Source organism: Myotis brandtii, unplaced genomic scaffold (assembly GCF_000412655.1).
Source record: "Myotis brandtii unplaced genomic scaffold, ASM41265v1 scaffold115, whole genome shotgun sequence".
Classification (NCBI taxonomy): Eukaryota; Metazoa; Chordata; class Mammalia; order Chiroptera; family Vespertilionidae; genus Myotis; species Myotis brandtii.
In genome coordinates, this window is record NW_005353967.1 from 5,600,820 (window position 1) to 5,611,162 (window position 10,343).

Genomic DNA, 10,343 nt, shown 5'->3' on the forward strand with positions numbered 1-10,343 from the left:
GCTGTCAGCGAAGGAGCCGGGCCCGGCGCTCAGCCACTCAGGCGTGGCGAATTCAAACACGCCGAGGAGGGTGCTAAATTAACGGCGCTCTTTACATAGAGCCCAAATAAAACTGCAATCAGCGGCGCGTTACTTTTCATTAAGCGACTCTGACAGCCGCAGATCCGCAGCCGACAGGGGAACAGGCGCGGGAAATATACGGCGGGCGCGGGCGGGGGTCTAAGATAATTCCTTAAGCTCCATTAACAACTCTTAGCCGCAGGAAATGGGCTCCCGGAAACCTCCAAATCTAAAAGCTTTATCGACCCTCAAACCGCTGTTGATGGTTCCATTTTTTTTCTTCCTTTCTCCTTTTTTTTTTTTTTTAGCTTAAGGAAGAGACGGCCCGCAAGGTAATAGAGTTTGACACGACACCTTCTTAACGAGAGAGAGAGAGAGAGAGAGAGAGAGAGAGAGAGAGAGAGAGAGGCCCTTAAGTGATATTTAAAAGGCAACCAATTAAGATTTAAAGTGGTCGTCTGCTGAGACTGCGCACGCGATTTATGCCACCTACTTTACCGTGGGCATGCCTGCCTGCCAGGAGCCACCGCAAACAGCCTGGTTGGTCTCTCCCTCCCTCTCTCTCCCTCTTCCTCTCCATTTCTCTCCCACCCCACACCCAATAAAGAGAATAACTGGAGAGAAGCAACAAGCTCTCTGTGCTCCATTCCTTCCCACCCACGGTCACCTGTTGCAGTGGGCGCCGTCTCCTATAAGGGAAACTGAGCCTGGCCCTCTTACAGGCGGCTAGCTGACCAAACCCTGTCTTCTGTGCCTCGGTGCTGGGAGGCGGCCTCTCTAGTGGGGTGCGGGTGCTCAGGCTGCAGGGCTGACACCATGGAGGCAGAGGTATTCCCCACTTTCCCCTTCCTCCCCCGCCAGCCCAGTGCTGTCTTCTCTACCAACATTCCAGAAAGATGTCGTCTCCTCCCAGCTCTATGGAAGCCCTTCATTGGGGTGAGCCCGTCCCCTTTCACCCTGTCCCCTCCCTTAAGGTGACAGTGGCCACAGCATTTATTCCCATTGGTACCACTGAGTTGAAGAAGCCAGAAAGCCCTTATCCAGCTCACACCCAGGGAAGGCAGCAAAGCCAGGAAGGAAGGCAGGGACCTTTCAGTTTGACCCCAGTCTAGGTCCGATTGGAAGGCACAGGAACGATGGGGCCCTGGAGGGAGAAGTGGGGGAGAAGAGAGAGAGGAATGGGAGAGGAGAAGAAGGGAGGAGGGTGAGGAGAGAGGGGAGGGAGAAAGAGAGGAGAGGCAAAGGCTGGGAGGGGAGAGGAGGCCAGCAGGGAGGAGGGGAGCAGAAGGGAGGGGAAATCTAGTGGAGGGTAAGACGGAGACCACCTTCTTCATGAGAAATACTTCTGAAAAAAAGTATGCATATTCCCAAAAGGACCTTGACTCTTGGTGTGAAGGCAGGAAGTTTGTCAGAAGTCTGGGGACAGACAGGCCCCCTGCCTACAGAGGGTTTTGTCTGGGGGAAGGATGCAGAAGAAGCCCTTACTGCCCCCCTCAGAGTGGGAGCTCATCCTCTAAGTCAGTGGTTCTCAACCTTCCTAATGCCGTGACCCTTTAATACAGTTCCTCATGTTGTGGTGACCCCCAATTTCATTGTTACAAATTGAACATAATTAAAGCATAGTGATTAATCACAAAAACAATATGTAATTATATATGTGTTTTCCGATGGTCTTAGGCAACCCCTGTGAAAGGGTTGTTGGACTCCCAAAGGGGTCGCAGCCCACAGGTTGAGAACCGCTGCTCTAAGTGGTGCGGGGCAATTGAGCAGGGGCAGGAGGGGAAGACGAGGCAGTGGAGCACTACCCAGTGTACCGGGGCTGGGCCATGCTCGAATGAGCCCTCACCTGTACCCAATGACAATGCACTGAACAGGCAGGCCTGGGGTGAGAGAGATGCCCTCCTGACCCCACCTGGCCCTGGAACCCCATGCCAACACTCCAGCCTAAGAGTGTCCAAGTGTGACCCCTGTGACCCCGCCCGACCTGGAATCAGAGAACAAAGGACAGATTTCCCTGCTTTATGCCACCCTGAGCCTTTGCGTGCTCATGGAGGCCTCATCAGCAGGGAACAGGGCCCGTCCCTCACACAGGTGACTCCATTCACAATCAGGCTGCAAATGGGACCTTCATTAATGCATTAATGATGAAGACATTTTCTTCATGGAACATTAGTGCAAATTCACAGTAATCAGCCTGAACACAAACTCCAGGTTTGCAACAGCACTCACCGGGGGCAAGGGAATAATTTAAGTCACACAAGTAGGTGGGTACGCTGCTCATGTGATGGTGGCTCCAGGGCCTCCAGGCAGAGGGCTGTCCCAGCCCTGGGGACAGACCTTCTGTGGGGGGTGGTCGGCTCCAGTGCACGCACATGTTGTCACCTGCACCTCTGGGTCATGGGAGTCCACGGCGGGTGGCAGCGGGCTCACCTCTGCTTCTAGTGGTCTGTGGGCCTCTAGCGGCTGCTTCCTTTCTGCTGTGGCCCCACCTCTGTGACCATGTGGCCAAGAAGGGGAAGAGGGGACATCAAGGATGGGGAAAACTTCAAAATCAGAGTCCACACCTGGCCCTTCCTGCCTGGCATTTGCCTGGTGAAAAATCAGTTGAACGTGCGGGTACTCCTGGGGCGGTGCCTGGGGATCGTTCCAGGGACGGGTGTCAGGTCACCAGGGAGAACTGGCCTTCAGGAAGGGGGCTCTGCATTGGCAGCAAGGGGGGGTGGGAAGAGGAGCTACAGTGCCCACTCTGGGCCCATAGGACTCAGGAAAGCAACCAGGCCCTGGAGGAAATTGGTGGCCTGGCCACTGTTTTCTCCTTCCCTCTTGCCCTCAGGACAGCCCACTGGCCATCTGCAGAGCTGGCGCCCTGGGGCAGGGTGAAGGTGCCTGAAGGTTGGAGGGGAGTTAAAAGGTGAGTGTGGCCATGCCCAGGTGCACTGTGGAGATGGGGAGGGTGGGGGGCAGGGAGGGGGTAGGGGCTGCAGCTCTAACTTCATCCTGCTTTCATCCTGCTTGGGCTCTGCAGGGGTGAGGATTGGAAGGGTGAAGACCACGTTAAGTACTCACGCTCCTGCTCTTACCTTTGTTTTCTCAATAGTATTCTAGCTTAGAATGTCCACTGTGGGAGGACTTGGGAGCTGAGCCCTGGGGAAGCACCCACAGATGTGCCTGCTGCAGGCAGGCAGGGGCTGCGTGGACTGAGGGCACCGCCCTGCAAGGCTGCACTCTACCGAAGGGACCACAGCCCTGGCTCAGGCATTCATGCTGCTCCACATGAGGCCGGTCACCCCCACCCCCAGCCCATTTTTCTGCTCTTATCTGGTTTCATTCCTAACCTGTTCCTTCACCCACTGCTTCGGGCAGAGGAGGCTGATTGGGGGTTATCAGCACATTTATAACGTTTCACCTGTTTCTGTTGTTCAGCCAACATCAGGCTGCCAGGGGGGACAGCAGTCACACAGTCACGCAGTCACACAGTCACGGGGTGGAGGCTGGGAGGGCAGGGCCGCCTTCTGACTCATGCCCTCCATTCCAAAGAGCCCCCTCCTCTTCTCTCTAATGACACAAACTACGTTGTTATGTTTTCCTTCACCTGCTTCTGGCAATCAGAGAGCATTCATTTTATTCTTCCGGTTTCGTGTACAAAATAAGTTATTATCTTTGACATTTAACATTTTCTTCCCTCATTTAATGTAACCGCCCTGTTTTGAATACCTTCAATATAGACATGCCTCCTTGAGGAAATCTATGAACTAAGGAGACTGAAGGAGAGGCACATTCTCTTCTTTCCTGCTGCATCCTACTAGCCATTAAGTTCAGTTCAAAATGCTGCCCTTGTCTTTAAAATAGAGTTTGGCTTCCCAAAGCCTGAATCACAGAAAAATTCCCAGACTGTGGGTATGTGTCTGCATCTTTCACTGCGTCAACATCCATCATTCTTACCCACCAGGACCCTGACCTGCTTGCTGGTGGCTTCTGGTGAATCTGGGTGGGCAGGGGATGAATGGATTGCAGGATGTGGGGATCATATTCCTTTGTGAAGGCATGAGATACAAAGAAATAGATACTTAAAAATAAAAGCAAGTTGTCATTTAAATGTAGGGGATACATGTAGATATGGAAGAAGCGTGGTCCCCACTGCTCTCCCTGACCTCTCCCGGTCTCCTGCTGCCCTCACTGACCACCTGGACTGGTTCATAAACCTACATTTTTCTCCTCCCCTCTTGGGTTCCAGGGTCTCCCCTTCATCACAAGTGCTCTGAAAAGGGACATAATCAATATCCTTACTGTAAAGTGACACCAATAGTCCACAGCATCAGCTATCACCCTCCTTGGTATGTTATATTTAATGAGACAAGAGCATAAAGGAAGGGAGCACGGGCAGTGAGACCATGACGAGGGGTCCAGCCCCACGTGCAAGGCCGCTCAGGGCCTGCTGAGGCCACCCTGTGCTCACGGCTGAGCAACAGCCACCACCTCTGAGTTACTCAGGCGGGGCTGGGAGTAAGGCCTCGTCGGGTGTTATAGCACCTTTGGGACAACAGATCCTGGTCCAAACAATGCTTCATGCAAACCACACACAGTGCTGTGGTTACCTTTGGAGATGTCTGCCATGCATGTGCTCCAAGAGAAATGGGAACAAAGGAAGCAAGAGCCTCAGACTGAGGGCTCAGCCACCATGTGGGCCTTCACACCACTCACCATAGGCCCCTGAAGGGCCCAGGCTCCTGTGTCATCAAAGGGGCTCTGAGAAGTTGAGAAAGCAGAAACAGAGGATGCCTTGCCTTTTAGAAGATCAAGGGAAAGAGCCAGCAGGCTGCAGGACACCTTGAGAAATCAAAACCACAGGGGTCCACAGCATCTGTGCCCAGGGCTTTCCCCTGCTACTCCAGGACCTCAGGCTGACATCCCTGGACCATTTCCCTGGTCCTGTGACCCCAGCTTCTCCCACTTCTGTGTAAGTGCAAATTCCTCTGTTCTGTCCTGTGGTCACATAATAATCATCACAGCTGCTCGTCCCAGGGACTAGAGCCTCCAGGACAGAAATGTGGAATGAGCTTCCTTATGTGATTAGATCAAAAGGCATTAATGGCCCTGTCGCCAAAGTAACCAGAGCAGGGTGGTCTATAACCCACATAACAACATCCTTACTCACCGTCACCTGTGGTCATCCAGAGCTGGTGCATATTTAGGACAAGACTGCTGACCAAGTGGCTGCTGCACACACCCCAGCACTGACACCCCAGGCACTGAATTCCCAACTGATCATAGGGCCTCCCTGCTGGCCTGAAGGAAGTCCTTATCCCCAGTAGCCAGAGGATCACAATTTCTGGAAACAAGATTCTTGAGCTGAACATGCCGCAGGCTGACAGGCAATGCAAGTCGATTCACAGCCCACAGGGTTAAGAACATTGGACCCTCCAATTATTCTGCACTTCCCACCACCCTTCCCATACTGCCCGCTCCTCACCAGAAAGAACCTTCAGCCTCTCACCTCTCATGACTATGAAACCCAGGACCAGCCTTAAGTCCCAGGGGCCCAGGGGTCAGGCACAAAGTATGACCCAGGAGGAGGGCCATGTACACAAAATGAACCCCAAGGTTTTACAATTTTTATTGACAGAAACCTGGGGAAATGGTGCAGCAGTGATCCTAAGGGTGATAGGCCCAGCTGAAAGGTGTCTGGGTTGGTTCAAGACAAATGTATGGGTTTGGGTGCCATGATGCTGGGTACTGGCTTCTCAGCACTGGTTGAAGCAGCTCTTGGTTTTTAACTGGGAGATGAAAACATGGACTCGATGGTTGCCCGCCTGGAATGACGTCAGAATGGTGGCAGCAAAGGAGAGCAGCATAGGGACATGGGATTGCTGCGGTGAGTGGGTTCCCTGTGCACAGCCTGCTCACCTCCTGCCTGTGTCCCTCAAAGGTGCAGAGCACACCCCCTCCCCAGGCTTGGGAATGGACGGATGAAGAGAGAACCTCCATTCTAAAGACTTTGCCATAACTGTGATCTTGAAAGATACTGTGCCCAGTGTGGCCTCAGCCCCATGGGGGACAGGCTCCCAGAACAGCAGGACCAAGGGCTGGGTCTTGACCACCAGAGACCAGGTGGGTGGGTGTTGGACCTAGAGGGTAGCAGGGCTACCCAAGCATGGCTGGACTCACAGAGATCTTTGAGGACACTGCAAATCATGATGTTTCTAGCATTCAGGTAGATAGACAGCTCAAACTTACCCAATTTGTATACTAAAAGGGATAAAAACAAGCAAAAAACCCCAACAACCTCCAAAGCAGGTTAAAAACAACTTCCTAGTCCAGTGATGGCGAACCTTTTGAGCTCGGCGTGTCAACATTTTGAAAAACCCTAACTTAACTCTGGTGCCGTGTCACATATAGAAATTTTTTGATATTTGCAACCATAGTAAAACAAAAATTTATATATTTAAATGCCATTTAACAAAGAAAAATCAACCAAAAAAATGAGTTCGCGTGTCACCTCTGACACGCGTGTCATAGGTTCGCCATCACTGTCCTAGTCTGATAAACAGAGATTGGGCTTGAATCAGGGCCTCTTACCCAGTGCCCAGCTTGAGCGACTGAGAGACCCAGACCTGCTGAGTGAGGACACACTGCCTAGCAGAAATTTACACTGCAAACCTCCTTCCCAGGGGACGACTCAGGGGTCATTCAACAGGGGGGCTGGGCACGGTAGCAGAACATACCAGGCCTCTGGGAGACCTCTACACAGTGGCTCAGCATTGACTAATTCCTGGAAACCCCAAATTCCATAGTAAGGGTAGGAACTCCTGGAGGCAGACAGTGTAGCAAGTGGGCTCAGGGTCTCCTCACAGTGGCCTTGTGTGTCCCTGGTTCTAGCCTCTGTTATCTCCTTGGCTCTGGGGTGCAGGGCTGGCATAGACTCTGGGATGAGGGCCTTGAAGATGTTCCTGCCAAGTGGGAGCATTGGAGCTGCTCTTCCCACAAAATGGTACCTGAGGTTGTTCTATTTTGAAGGGACTGCAAGGACTAGTCATCATCAAAATCCTGAGAGATACAGGGGTGGTTATAACCACCAGGTGCTTGCACCCTCTCCTGTGCAGAGGACAGCTGGGTCTTGAGTGAATTATCACAAACTCATGAGGGCAGTGACTGTTCCTCAGCTGATGTTCCAGCTATAGGTTCTTTAGTGGAAAAAGTCAGCACATTCCTTGTTACCAATACGTGCTAATGACCTGAGGGCATGTTGTCCCTACCCGCCCCCACCCCAAAAAAAAACACTTGTTAGTGAAGACATCGCACAGGTTGTTTCCCCAGAGGGCTTGTGATGGCCCTGGACATGCAGGCTGCTCACTCACTGACTCGGGGACACTGAATGACTGTTCTTGATTACGAAGGGGGTGGTGGGTTGCTACCACCCATGGGCGGGAGGAGAAGCCTGAAATCAAGGAATCTTCTATCCTGTGGCTGAAGAAAAGTTACAAGCAACCCAAACAGGGAGCGACCTTATTTGGAGACAAGCTCTTTAAAGAGGTGATTAAGTTAAAATGAGGCCACTAAGGTGGGCCCTAATCTCATCTGACCAGTGTCTTACAAGAAGAGGAGATCAGGACCGACCACAGGAGAAGGCTGCCGTTTGTAAGCCAAGGAGAGAGGCCTCAGAAGGAACCGGCCCCGTTGGCACCTTGAGCTTGGACTTCTGGCCTCCAGGACAATGAGAAACTAGATGTCTAGTGTTGGAAGCCGCCCAGCGTGTAGTGCAAGCATGTTAAACTCACGGCCGGCAGGCCACATGCCTCATTTAAACAGGCATCCAGCCCACCGGCCGCGAATTTGACATGCTTGTGCTTTGTTACGGCAGCTCTAGAAGGTCAATACCGAGGTCTTTCTATAGAACCCTGTGGGCCCCACCACAGAGAGTCCCAGGGCCCCAAAGTGCCAAGGCTGAAACAGCCGGGTTCAAGCAAACCAACTAGTCAAAGTGTGGAGCTCACAAACATGTCACATAAGAAGTGGTTAGGCATTTTGTGGAAAAGTATTTCATTTTACAACAGTATTGGCCCTAGAATGCCACTGAGATGGGCAACTCCTTGAGCAGTTCAGACTCCTTGGATGCACGTGTGGAAAGCAGTCAGCTCTGAACAAAATTGGCAAAGACGCTGTATTTCAGAAAACGACAATGACAGGCTACTTCTTTGTTTTAGTTTTAATTAGTGGACCATCAATCCAGCTGTAGCAACAGTAGCCTAGACTGCACTTTACACCCCGAGGGAAGCCAGTGCCCCAGCACCTTCCTGTGACATTAGAGTGGGAATCAATGGAGCCGCTCCAGGACCAGCTGGATCCAGGAACCACGGTGTGGATGGGGCCACCAGGTTCCCCACCACATGCTCCTTTTGGTGTCTTGACCATGGCGAACTCTTGAGAAGCCCTGACTCTCCGACCCACTTACCCACAGAGCTGCCGCAGAGCCAAGAGGCTTTTGGGGTACAGGCTGTCCACCCCACTCCCCCTGGTCATCAGCCCAGCAGATCCAGAGAAGCCTCCCTGCCCATGTCTGGGGCAAAAGGGGCACAGCAGCATCTTGGCGTGCAGTCAGGATAGGAACAAATGGATGCCACCAGCAGAAAGTTATGCCCCTTGGGGAAGCAATCATTGGCTCCTACTGGTGTCTGATAAAGAGAGACCGAGTGCCAGACCAGAAGACATCAGCTGACCTGCCACATGAGCTGCCCATGCCAAGCCACCTTGCCAGGAGCCCCAGCGAGCAGAGCTGCAACCTGCCAACAAGTGCAAGTGGCATGTGGGAGATGGAGCTCAGGCAGGCCAAGAGGTACAGTCAGGCCAAGAGGTACAGTCAGGCCAGGAGGTACAGTCAGGCCTGGAGGGACAGTCAGGCCAAGAGGTACAGTCAGGCCTGGAGGGACAGTCAGGCCAAGAGGTACAGTCAGGCCAGGAGGTACAGTCAGGCTGAGAAGTACAGTCAGGCTGGGAGGTACAGTCAGGCTGGGAGGGACAGTCAGGCTGGGAGGGACAGTCAGGCTGGGAGGTGCAGTCAGGCCGGGAGGGACAGTCAGGCTGGGAGGGACAGTCAGGCCAGGAGGGACAGTCAGGCTAAGTACAGTCAGGCCAGGAGGGACAGTCAGGCCGGGAGGGACAGTCAGGCCAGGAGGGACAGTCAGGCTGAGAAGTACAGTCAGGCCAGGAGGGACAGTCAGGCCGGGAGGGACAGTCAGGCCAAGAGGTATAGTCAGGCTGGGAGGGACAGTCAGGCCAAGAGGTACAGTCAGGCCAAGAGGGACAGTCAGGCCGGAGGGACAATCAGGCTAAGAAGTACAGTCAGGCCAAAAGGTACAGTCAGGCTGGGAGGGACAGTCAGGCTGGAAGGGACAGTCAGGCTAGGAGGTATGAGCAGGTAGAAAGTTTTGGGTAAGTGGCATGAGCAGGTGGCTGGGACTCCGTCAACATCTCCTGCTGCAGCATTGCCTCCCCATGCCCAGAAGGTGCCCTAAACCACCTCTGAAAAACCTGACCGTGTCATTCTTTCACTGAGGTGTGACCAGGTAAAGGGTCTCCTCCATGACAGGTACACAGACAATTCTCTGAAATCACGGGCTTCACCATGGGGACAGGGTTTCTGCACAGGTGCAAGGCACTTGTCAGTGTTATGGCTCCGTGTGGCAAGACTTGGATGGTTTGGACCCACTGCTTCCTGAGGTTCTGGTTCTACCTGTCTACGGACCTGACCGTGGGGTCTAGCAGGAAGCAGCATCGTCCGGGTCCATCCTACTCTCCTGATTCTGTCTTCAGCACTTGTGTACCTGAGACACCAGGACAACAGCACAGAGGAGCACGTAAGGGAACTGTGCCTCTGTGACAGTGTAGATCTGGCAGTAACTCCACTCTCCAGCTGTCAAGTTCAGGGGTACATTAATGTCCCTTTTCCAAGCATTCTGACACAGGCGTGGCTTGGTGTCCTTTCAGCAAACAATGGAAGTGGGGGTTGGGAGAGAACCTTCTTCTAAATTAGTCCAGGCAGAGAATAACCCAGACAATTCCTGGGGATGTTCTCTGTAGACCTGCAAGGCTGCAAACCAACACCACAATTTTGTGTTCACAGTCGACATGTCTGACTGGGCAAGAAAGCCCAGCAATTGTGTGTCCCTCTGCTCGCAGTGCTCAGGGTGTCCTGTTCGGCTGCATTGCCTCACCAGGGATGGCATAGCAATGCCTGTCAGAAGGCACTCCCGTCCAGGGACAGGACGCCCACACACAGCTATTAAGAC